At 36.1% G+C, this 13,011-nt stretch overlaps 1 long non-coding RNA gene across 1 annotated transcript in view; it reads right to left on the reverse strand.

Annotated features, from left to right (window-relative positions):
• Window positions 1-12,591, reverse strand: part of LOC143674107 (uncharacterized) — a 69,059-nt gene extending 56,468 nt beyond the window's left edge. The window contains exon 1 of the long non-coding RNA XR_013170871.1: window positions 11,833-12,591. This is a non-coding gene — a long non-coding RNA (uncharacterized LOC143674107). The remainder of the gene's footprint in view (window positions 1-11,832) is intronic.
• Between the last annotated feature and the right edge of the window lie 420 nt (window positions 12,592-13,011).

Here is a 13,011-nt window from a genome sequence, read left to right on the forward strand (position 1 = left end):
TTATGTTTCATGATGCCAGGGCAGGTTATGTCCAACAATGCCAGGGCCAAGCTTACACCCCTTAAATTGTCCCAATAGGGGAGATGGTCAGAGTTTGGCTTAGAGAGAGACCACATTTGAGTAATAGAGATTTTCTGGAGATGACCCTTAGACCCTAGTTATAAGTAAGTTCAGTTTGCTATTACAGAAATAAGTTTCATAAAGGCACGCATCAAGATTGAGGTCTTGGTTTATTAAATTGGGATCCCCTCTTGCTTAAGAAAATGTCAGGAATTCCCCAGGTGAGGAAGTTTAATAGTTTTATTTTTTTTTCCAGTCCCTCAAGGTACTTTGCAGATACTTCTTCATTTTCTGCTCAAAATATTCTGAAAAGCACCATGTATAACATTAACTTGTGCAGAACATTAAGAAATTTATTCCTTACTCTAAGTTCTATATAAAACAAAGCTGAATTAGGTTGTTTAAACAAACTGACTAGACAAATTAAATTTGATAGTGTGCTATAGAAAAGTAAATTTTGGACTATAAACACATTTGTTTTTGTCTCACATGGAAATTAAAGCTTTAAAATACAGACAATATTATTTTCTACCTTGTATATTGATTTATCTTAGTTTTACTCAGGTCAGTTTCACCACTTCTAGAATCAGAGTTTGATCTTTTTCAGTATTTTGACAGTTGCTGTATAGACATGCTAACTTTCAGAGCTGGAGAACTAAATATGAGTTTCACATATAACACAGATACTTGAAGTACCAGGAAATTACTAGGTTACACACAGAGCAAAACATTTCAGAATTTACAGTTAACAGTCAAGGCTTTAGATAAAGCTACAATCCAAGCTGTAATTTTTATAAGCATTTTAAATGAAGCTACTTTCAGAAATAAAAACATTACACAGTTATTTTATATTAAGAAACCATAGCAAAGTTTTAGTTCTGTTTCACGTTAATATATTTACCAGTTATGTAATTAACAAATAAAATATAATTTATATATTTGTCCTGCCTGTCTATTCAAGGTTTTCTTGATACAGATGGAGCTCTGACTTATAGCTGACCACACATACTTTTTGTAAAAATATTTTTTATTGTATAGTATAACATATATATATGAAGCAAAGAAATAAAAAAACAATTGTTTTCAAAGCAGTCTTCAACAAGTAGTTACAGGACAGATCCCAGAGATTGTCATAGGCTCCCATACAATCTTCCCATTTTCCTTCTAGGTGCTCCAGAATATAGGAGACTAGAAGGCGTAAATATTTTTTTATCATCACAATCAACTTTTTCCATTCTTTTTTTTTGTGAAAAAAAACATATATACCAAAAAACTATAAGTTTCAAGGCACCACACCACAATTAAAATTGTAGAACATATTTCAGAGTTTGACATGGGTTACAATTCCACAAGTTTAGGTTTTTACTTCTAGCTGCTCTAAGATACTGAAGACTAAAAGAAATATCAATTAATGGTGCAGCATGCATATTCACTTGTTAAATCCTATCTTCATTGTATAATTCCACCATCACCTTTGATCCTTCCATCCCTCTCATTAGGGGTGTTTGGGCTATGGCCATTTTAAATTTTTGATATTGGAAGGGTCTTTGTCACTAACATGGGGTAGGGAAATGGAACTATCTGATGTTCTGGAGAGGCTGGGCCCTCTAGGTTTCAGGACTTATCTGGACCATGGACCCATCTGGAGGTTGTAGGCTTCTGGAAAATTTCTCTAGTGCATTGAAACTTTGTGGAATCTTATATATTGCCCTAGGTGTTCTTTAGGATTGGCTGGAATGGCCCTGGTTGGGGTTTGTCAGGTTATGATAGGTAGCAAGGTCTAACTGAAGCTTGCATAAGAATGACCTCCAGTGTAGCCTGTTGACTCTATTTGAACTCTCTCAACCACGAATACTTATTAGTTACACTTCTTTCCCCCTTTTTGGCCAGGATGGAATTGTTAATCCCATGGTGCCAGGACCAATTCATTCATGGGAGTCATCTCCCACATCACCTGGGAGACTTTCACCCCTGGATGTCATGTCCTATGTAGGGAGGAGAGCAATGATTTTACTTGCAGAGTTTGGTTTATAGAGAATGAAGCCATATCTGAGCAACAAAAGAGGTCCTCCAGAAGTAGCTCTTACGCATGCCTATAGGTAGTCTAAGCTTCTCTGTTATCTACATAAACTTCACAAGAGTAACCCTCATGATCAAGGGCATGGCTTATTGATTTGGGTGTCCCTAAAGTTTGACAGAGTATCTGGGGATTCCCTGATGGTAAGGTTTCATATTCTTCCTCTCAACCCTCAAGGGATGATTATCTGCTTAATATACTCTAGGATGTATCCAGGCATTAAAACAATCTATACAGGATTAAAGGACCTCTTTCTTATTCTGGGCACCCTATGTTTCAATTTTACCACACATCCTTTTTTTAAAAAAAAATCAATTTTTTTATTGTGAAAAATAACACATATACAAAAAAGCAATAAATTTCAAAGAACACCACAGCAATTAGTTATAGTACAGATTTCAGAGTTTGGTATGGGCTACAGTTCCACATTTTTAGGTTTTTCTTTCTGGCTGCTCCAAGACACCAGAGACTAAAAGAAATATCAATAAAATGATCCAGGAGTCATACTCATTTGTTAAATCCTATCTTCTCTGTTATAACTTCATCTTCTCCTTTGACCTTTCTCCCAATATGTAGTGGTATTTGGGCTATGCCCATTCTAACTTTTTCACTGTGGAAAGGGCTGTCAATAAAATTGTATAAGGGGATGAAACTAGTTGACATTCTGGAGAGGTGGGACCTTCTGGCCTAGGAACTCATCTGGAGGTTGTAGGTTCCTGGAAAGTAGTCATAGTGCATGGAACCTTTGTAGAATCTCAGATAAAGCCCTAGATGTTCTTTAGGATTGGCAGGAATGGTTTTGATTGGAGTTTGGCAAATCATGATAAACAGCAGTATCTAGCTGAAGCTTTCATAAAAGTAGCCTCCAGAGTAACCTCTTGACACTCTTTGAACTCTCTCAGCCCCTGATACCTTATTTTTCCTCCCTTTTGGTGAGGAAGGCAATGTTATCCACACAGTGTCATGGCCAGGCTGATCCTTGGCATTCATGTCTCATTTTTTCAGGGAGACTTTCACCACAGAATGTCATGTTCTGCATAGGAGGGAAGGTAATGATATTACTTGCAAGGCTGGAGTTAGAGAGAGAGGCCACATGTGAGCAACAAAGGAAGTCTTCTGGAAGTAACTCTTAGGCATAGCTATAGATAGGTTTAGCTTCTCCACTTTATAAAAAGCTTCACAAGAGCAAGCCTCAAAATTAAGGGTTTGGCCTATTAACTTGGGAGACCCTAATGTTTGAGACATATCAGGGTTTTCCCCAGTGGTAAAGTTTAACAGTGCCATATTTTAACTCCCATCCCTCATGGGACTTTGCCAATACTTGTTAATTATTTGTTCAATATACTCTTGGATGTATGCAGGTGTTATATAAAGCTATACAGAATTACAAGCCTGCATTCCCCAGTCTGGTGTCCCTGTGTTTGAGTTATTTAAATGATATATCTAGATAGGTTGAATTAGAGTTTGTGCTACAGAAAATTTTGGTTTTGGAAAAAATAAACCTCTCTTTCTTTGGTCTCATAGAGTAGGTAAAGTTCTAAAGTACAGGTAATGTCCTCCTTACCCTCGTATCCTTGGTCCTGACCAAATCAGCTTTATTCTTATCTCTAATTGAAGCCTGAAATCTTATTCTTTAATAGTTGTATGTGGCAATGGTGACTTTCAGATCTGTAGAACTCCTACTCTGGGCCTTAGGTGACACACAGGTACCCAAAGTTCCAGGAAAATACAGGTTATACATATATAGTACAACATCTCAAAGTCTAGAAATAACAATTACACCTCCCGACTAAATGTGACTGCTATAAGGGCTTACAACTTAGGTCCCAATTTTCTTAAAAGTATTTTCTAAATGAAGCCACACAAAATTTGCTCTTTTGTTTCTGGCTTATTCTGCATCACACAATGGTCCACAGGTTCATTCACAATGTTGCATGCCTCATGACTTCATTCCTTCCTGTAGCAGCACAATATTCAATAATATGTACACACCACAATTCACCATTCTACTTCTCAGCCAGTGTATCCTTCAGCCACCTTTAATGATTGGGCATCATGTATAATGTCCACAGTCAACAGTGCATGTCTTACATAACCCTAAATTAGTGGTATAATCATCAACATTCTCAATTTTAGACCACTTTTATTGCTCTCGTTACAAAAATAATAGATAAACACAGATTCACCAGATAAAAAATCCAAACCTCCCCTTAACACTTGTTCTCCACTCCTCATTATTTACCACCAGTATTGTTATGATACTGTTGATATCTTCCTATTAAACATAGCCAATGGCATGAAATAGTCATTTCCCCCCTTTATCCCAATCTTATAAACTCTTTGTACAAGATTCACACCTTTGAAGTAGTTCATGCAAGAGCCTATTTACATTTGTATTGTTAATCAGTAGGATTCATGGCTCTATGCAACCACTTTCAATCATGTTCACCTTCAATATGGCAATATCACTTATAGATCCACTAATTAACTGCCTTTACCTCTGCCCATTCTCTTACATTTAAGTTCAACCTCATTAGCTAACAGTTTCCCCATCACTAACTTCCATGTATCTCTAGGTCCCCTATATTTTGTATCATAAGTATCTGAGTTCACCATTACAAAGATCATAAAAGTGAAATCATACAGCATTTATCCTTTTGTGTCTGGATTATTTCCTTCAGCATTTGGGCATTTGGATTGTTTCCATTTTTTTGACAGTTGTGAATAATGCCTCCATGAACATGGGTGTGCAAATGTCTGTATCACTGCTTTCAGCTCTTCTGGGTATATACTGAGTAGTGGTATTACCATTTCATATTTAGTTTTTGAAGGAACCACCAAACTATCTTCCTTAGCAGCTTACCATTACACATTCCAACCACCAGTGCATAAGTATTCCCATTTCTCCATATGCTCTCTAATATTTGCAGTTTCCTATTTAATAGCAGCCATTCTTATAGGTGTGAAGTGGTATCTTGTAGTCTTAATTTGCATTTTCCTTATAGCTAATGAAAATGATCATCTCTTTTTGTGCATTTAGCCATCTGTATTTGCTCTTCAGAAAAATGTCTATTCATACCCTTAGCCCATTTCATAGTTGAGTTGTTTGTTCTCTTGTTTTTTATATGATTTCTTTATGTATACAGGCTATCAAAGCTGTATCCAATATGGGATTTTCAAATATTTTCTCCCACTGAGGCTGCCTCCTTACCTTTATGGCAAAGGCTTTTAAAGCACAAAAACATTTGGTTTTCAGGAGTTTCCATTCATTTATTTTTCTTTCATTGCTGGTGTTTTGGGTGTAAAACTTAGGAAGCTACCTCCTATCAGTAGGCCTTGAAGGGGTTTTCCTATATATTCTTCTAGTAATTTTATGGTACTGGTTTTTATTTTCAGGTCTTTGATCCACTTAGAGGTAATTTTTGTATAGGATGTAAGGTTAAGTGTCCTCTTTCATTCTATTGCGTATTAATATCCAGTTCTCCCATGTCCCCTTATTGAAAACACTATTTGTCCCAGTTCAGTGGATGTGGAGGTCTTGTCAAAAATCAGCCGGCTTTAGATTTGGTGGTCTATTTTCACACTCTTGATTCAATTACATTGGTCAATACTTCTATCTTTGTGCAAGTACCATGCTGTTTTTGAGCACTATGGCTTTATAATATGATGTAAAATCAAGAAGTCTTAATCTTCCCAATTTTTTCTTCCTTTTTAGATATCTTTAAGTAATTATAGTCTCTTTCCCTTCCAAATGAATTTGATAACTAGCTTTTCCAAGTCTTCAAAGTAGATTATTGGAATTTTGATTGGTATTGCACTGAATCTGCAGATCAATTTGGGTGGAATTGACATCATCACTACATTTAACATTCCTATCTAGGAGAAGGAAATGTTGTTTCACCTATTTAGATCTAATTTGATTTCTTTTAGCAATGTTGTGTAGCTTTCTGTGTATAGGTGCTTTATAGCTCTAATTTAGTTTATTCTTAAATACTCAATTCTCTTAGTTGCTATTTTGAATGGATTTTTTTTCTTTGTCTCATCAGATCATTGCTAGTGTATAGAAACATGATTGATTTTTGCACATTAATCTTATATCCCAACACTCTTCTGACACTCTGCTGATTTTGTTTATCAGCTTAAGAAGGTTTTTTTTTTTTTTTAGGATTTTCCAAGTATAGAATCATGTCATCTGCAAATAATGTAACTTTGACTTCTTCTTTTTTGATTTGTATGCCTTTTATTTCTTTTCCCTGCCTTATTGTTCTAGCTAGATCATCTAGGATAATGTTGAATAATAGCTGTGACAGATGGTATAGACTTTCTATCTGACCATTGATTACAATGATGGCTATGTGTTTTTCATATATAACCTTTATCAGTGAGGAAATTACCTTTGGTTCCTACCTTTTGAAGTGTTTTTATCAGAAAAGGATATTGAATTTTGTCAAATGCTTTTTCGGCATCAATTGAGATGATCATGTGACTTTCCCTTTTGATCTGTTAATGTTCTGTGTTACATTGATTGATTTTCTCATGTTGAACCAGCCTCACATTACCAGTTTAAACCCCACTTGGTCATGACATATAATACTTTTAATGCGCTGTTGGATTCAGATTGCTAGCATTTTGTTGAGAATTTTTGCATCTATGTTCATTAGGGAGATTGGCCTGTAGTTTCCTTTTTTATACTGTCATTACCTTTTTTTGGTATTCAAGTGATTTTAGCTTCATAAATGAGTTAGGTAGTATTCCTTTTCCACAATTTTTTTGGAAGAGTTTGACAAAGATTGGTGTTAGTTCTTTTTGTGATGATTGAGCAAATTCCCCTGTAAAGCCATCTGACTTTGGGTTTTTTGATGACTGAATCTCTTTACTTATGATTGGTTTGTTTGGATCTTCTATTTCTCTCAAGTCAGTGGAGCTTGTTCATGTGTTTCTAGGAATTTGTCCATTTTCTCTAAGTTGTATAATTTGTTGTGTATGGTTGTTCGTGGTATCCTCTTATGATTTTTATTATTTCTTCAGGGTCTGTTGTAATAACCCTCTCTCATTTCTGATTTTGTTTATTTGCATCTTCTTTCTTTTTTTTTTTGGTCAACCTAGCTAGGGGTTCATCAACTTTATTGATTTTCTCAAAGAACCAACTTTTGATTTTATCGATTCTTTCTTTTGTTCTCCCATTCACTTAACTCTTCTTTAATCTTTATTATTTCTCTTCTTCTACTTGCTTTGGGGTTAGTTTGCTTTCTTTTTCTAGTTCCTCCAGGTGACTAGTTAACTCATTCCTGCTCTTTCTTCTTTTTGGGAGGGATATGATGGACCAGAATTGAACCCAGGTCTCCCACATGAAGGCAAGCATTCTGCAACTGAACCACCCAAGCACCCTGTTCCGTTTTTTAATATGAGCATTTAGGCAATATATTTCCTGCTGAGCACTACCTTGCCCAACCCATAAGTTCTGTTATGTTGTATTTCCTTCATTTCTTTCCAGATAGTTCTTGATATCTCTAGAAATTTCTTCTTTGTCACACTGATTATGTAAATATGGGTTATTTACAAGAAAATATCAGCAGTACCAAAGTAATACAAGGAGTAAATAATGGAGGGAGGGACACAAGTTAAGGGAAGGTTTAAATTTCCTATATGGTAAGGGTGTGTTTATTGGTTATCTTTCTCTTGGGAACCATGAAATTATCTAAAATCAGGGTCTGGATGGACTGTGAACATTGGGCATTATAAATGATGCCTAATGAATGCAGGTGGCTGAATGTTGGACTGCTGAGAAGTAGATTGGGGAATGATGCTGTATACATGTGATTGAATATTGTGCTGCTACAAAAAGGAACAAAGTTGTGAGGTATGTAACATTGTGAATGAACCTGTGAGACACTGGGGTGAGACAATATAAGCCTGAAACAAAAGAGCAATTATTGTATGGTCTCTTTTAGAGAATGCTTATAAGAAAAGAGGGGCCTTGATTTTAAGCTCTTATAGCAGTCACATTTAGTCCAGAGTGGTAATTATTATTTCTCAATTTTGAGATGCTGTTTTATATATGTATAACCTGGTATTTAGAGATAAGAATAAAGCTGATCAGGTCAGAAATAAGGTAATTCAGAACACAGGGTTAAGGAAGACATTGTCTATGTTTTAGAACTTCACCTACTCTTTGAGACCAAAGGAAGAAAAGTTTATTTTGTCTGGAACCTAAATTTTTGTAGCACATAATCTAACTCAACCTGTCTGGATAGCTCATTTAAACAATTGAAACACAGGGAGCCCAGAATAAGAATGAGGTCCTTTAATCCTGTACAGTTTAATGTAATGCCTGGATATATCCTAGAATATATTAAGCAGATAATCAAAAAGTATTGGCAAAGTCCCTTGAGGGATGGGGAAAAATGGAACTATTAGACTTTAACACTGAGGAACCCCCTGATGCTGTGTCAAATATTAGGGACACCTAAGTTGATAGGCTAAGCCCTTGATCTTGAAGCTTATTCTTGTGGATTTATGTATGTAGCAACAAAGTTTAGCTTACTGATAGGGATGTCTAAGAGTTACTTCTGGAGGACCTCTTTTGTTGCTCAGATATAGCCTCACTCTCTCTAAGTCCAAATCTACAAGTGAAATCATTGCCCTCTCCCCTATGTGGGACATGACATCCAGGGATGAATCTGACCCTGACACTGTGGGATCAACTCTATCGATTTGATTACTATAGCTACCATTGCAAAGGGATTATTGGAAAAAATAATATTGACAAACAGCTTATTCTGTAGCATCTTTTGTGCTTACCATTTCTAATCTCCAGTCCCAGTAAAAAAGTATTCTAATCACACCTCCCCCATCTTTCCTAGTTCTCCCTCCATAACTGCTTTAGGTGGTTAAGCCTTGGAGCAGGGACAGGTCTGACAGAAAGAAACCAGGTTTGTTGACCTTGGAATTTAAAGTTTTAGGTGAGGGCCATGGAATTTTGAGGTTTCCTTTTGCCTTTCTTATCTATTTCCAATTATTATATTTATTTCACTGAAATCTGTGACCACCAGAAAAGCTTTTGCTTTTTCCAAAGGCAGCCTTTTGGCAGTTTTCTACAGCTCTGTGGAAATTCCAGGGGTGATTTCTTTCTAAAGTCCAGGTTTGTTTGCAGTAGTTACAAAACTAAGTTTTGAATCTTGCCCTTCAGATAATTTTTCTCTTTTTTACTTCAGAAATACCAATTTATATAAAATTTGTATAAAACTGCCTATTTCCATTTCAAACAATTCAAATAGAGCTTTTTAAATGAATTTTTATTACTTTGTTATTACCATCTGGAGGTATGAGAATATACATTGAACAGGTAGACAGAAACAAACAGAAAGTTAGTTACATAAGAAAGAGAAACAAAAATATTTGGGGGACAAAAGAAAGGATTGAATATATTATCCAATCCCAGTTTTTACATTTTTACAAAAGAATTTCAACTGTGATATCTTTAATTTTAACTGTAATAGTACTATTTTCATTTTAAATTATTTTGAGGCCAGATTATGTTACAGAAAAAAAACTTTTTAATAGATTCATAACTAAAATCTTTTCAATTTTCAATACAGGCCAAAGGTTCCCTTTTAAAAAATTTTCATAATCAATAGTCAATTAGGAATATTTACCAATGCACATGGAAGAACATACCAACTGAGAAATTTTAACTGACACTTGACACATTATATTTAAGTAACATACCAATTATTAACTAGAGGGGATGCAGTGATTATAATAATTAAACAAGTATTAAACTCTTATTATACCTAGGTAACCCACTGGTTAACCCTTAAACAGGTCTATTTAATTTCATTGAATACTAATTAATTGTTGGATTACTCATTTTTTAAGAGTATAACCAACAGACAATTTAAGTCAGGCCTTCAAATCCTGTACAGCATGGTACCCAGAAAACATGTGTAGATGTCAGAACTCAGGGTATTGTTGTGGAAACATGAGCCAAGCATAGGTCAAGGGGACTTGAACAGCCACATTTACCCCTCAGTCCACATTTATCCTGATGATGCACTCACACAGTCAGATGTCTGGCCTTTGAACTGGAAATGATTTCTCTCTTTGAAGCTTTTTAAGGTGCCAAAAGTCTCTGGAGTACCAGCAGAACAGAGAAACCCTAGTTGCCAAAACTCTAGACTAAATTTGATCCAGTAGTCTCTAAAGGCTAGGCCACCTAGGCTATCTGCTCTACTGGGGCTCCAGAGCCTTGGGCATTCACTCTATCTGAAAGGATCACCAAATTGTTACTAGACAAAGTAACAATCCTTTTGCCCAACATGCTCAGGGACCAATTCCTGAAACATGAGGGTTTCAAAGAGAGAAAGACCTTATTACTAACACATAGTAAGAAAGCAGATGGCTGATGATCAAAATCCATTTCCCCAAACTGCATTAATTCTAATAGTTTTTTTTTCAGGTGCATGGTTCCAGGGATCAAACCTAGGTCTTCCACATGGAAGGTGAGCATTCTACCACTGAACCAACCCTATGCACCCTATTCTGATAGTTTTATTAGAGGAAAGGTAGGCAGGGTCTAGGATAATGAGCAGTGGCCCCAGATGATGTAATTAGAGGTGTTCTAATTATTGAGCATGCACAGATTGATTATATACTTTGTCACAGAACACATGCAAAAAAATAGTGGAATGGAGGTTTAGGTGACTTGTAGGTTAAAGTCTAAGCTACTGCACAGCTCAGGTGGGCCCATTTTGGCTAGATACACTCTTGGTTATCAAGATGACTTTGGATTTGGAGTGGTTTATTTCTGGACTGACACAAGACACTTCATTAATAAACATCAGGGGCTGTCTTTAGTGATTACAAGACTCTAAATCAGAAAAACTGAATAAATGGGTACAAATGAAGGTTAGTCAAAGTATTTCATAATCACAGGGGCAGAAGATAAAGGCCTTAAATCATTATCAGAGATCAAGTCATCTGGATTATAATTTAGAGATTTCAGGTATTTCCTTTTTACTCCAATATATAAGAAAGCAAAAAGAAATATATATATAATGATTCAGGGGTCAAAATCATCCACTACATCCTGATTTCTCAGATAAAGTGGGCCAGCCAGTCCATGCAGGGGACCACTCCTCCCCTTCCTTGCCCACCCTTCATCAGTCATTCCTGGCAGGACCTGGGTATCCAAGGTCCAGTCTGTTTCTGATGGCAGCCCTGGCTGGCCTAAGATGAAGCAGAAGGAATCTCAGGGAAAAGGAGCATCATTCCATATAGGCTGAGTGACTTTTGAGGAATAGTGACTTTCATAACAGTGACTTCACCCAATTTTATAGATGAACAATAGAAACCAGAGCTCAAGGTCATACAGATATGAGAAACCAAACCCTGTTCCGTAAATGGGACTTAGAATCATTGGTCTTGTTCCTTGGTTGGGTGAAGTGTCATATATTACCATATTCACTCATGTTTTTCCCTTCTTTTAAGTATTTCTTACATGTGTAACCTCTTTGAGAATTAAAAGATAACATTTCTCCCCACCCCAATGCTCTTCCTGTTATGAAATGCTCCTTAATAGCCAAGTAAGATCCTTCAAGATGAACATGCTTCCTCTTTGACAGGGAAGATAAAGGCTTGAAATTAAAGGTGTGCAGGTGAGTTCATGCTGCTGACTGGAGCAAGTCTGCACTCACCCTTCTTATGTGTAGCATCTTCTCATCCTTTCTGTCCACCAAAATACTCCTCCTTTTTCCATGTGAAGTGTGATTTGTGGGTCCTTACTGATATCTTTTGAGTTGGTCAAGATTGGACTTACTGTATTTGCCTAGTCACATTATCCCAGGATGAAGACACAGTCGATACCTGAAAGGAAAATAAATCAGCTTTCACTTTCTTTTTTTAAAAACAGCTTTATTGATATATAATTAGGATCCTTACAATCCACCCATTTAAGTTTCCAATTCAATGTTTTTTGTATATCCACACAATTGTGCAACTATCACTATCATCAATTTTAGGACATTTTCATCATTCCCCAAAGAAACTCTATATCCAGCAGAAATCATTCTCCATTTCCCCTGCAAACACTCTGTCATAGACAACTATGAATTTAGTTTCTTTCTTTATGCATTTGCCTATTCTCATCATTAGATTCATGCAATATGCCTCCTTTATTACTACATTCTTCTACTTAATACAGCTTTTTCTTTGGGTTCATCCATGTTGTAGCATGTATCAATAATTCTTTATTTGTATTGCAAAACAATATTTCATTGCACAGGTACTTCACATTTTGTTTATCCATTCTTAACTTGATGAACACTTGTATTGTTTCCACTTTGGAGCTGTTATATAATGCTGCCATGTACATTCATGTACAAGTTTTTGCATGGAAATGCATTTTCATTTCTTTTAGGCATTTACCTAGGTAGAATTGTTGTGTCACCTGATAACTCTATGTTTAACTTTTTTGAGGAACTTTCAGACTGTTATCCAAAGTGACTGCACCATTTTACATCCCAGCCAAAAGTGAATGACAATTTCAGATACTCTACATTCTCATCACTGTTTGTCATTTATCCACTTTTTTTTGTTAAAACCATCCCAGTGGGTGTGTATCAGTCAGAGTTCCCCAGAGGAAGAGAACTGACAGGATGTATACGGTGGGGGTTGGGGGCAGGCAGGCTGGAATTCTGTAAAGTCAACCATGTATAGAAATTTGGTAAAAGTATCTTTTAAATCTTGAGTCTGAATTCCTTAGGGGAGCATTGGATGCTTGAAATTCAGGTAAGAGTTGATGATCTCTAGAATCCTCAATTCTTGGTGGTAATACCTACTACTGTTTGGATGGAACCCACCCACATTATGGAGGG

The sequence above is a fragment of the Tamandua tetradactyla genome, chromosome 2, assembly GCF_023851605.1.
Source record: "Tamandua tetradactyla isolate mTamTet1 chromosome 2, mTamTet1.pri, whole genome shotgun sequence".
In the NCBI taxonomy this organism is placed as follows: domain Eukaryota; kingdom Metazoa; phylum Chordata; class Mammalia; order Pilosa; family Myrmecophagidae; genus Tamandua; species Tamandua tetradactyla.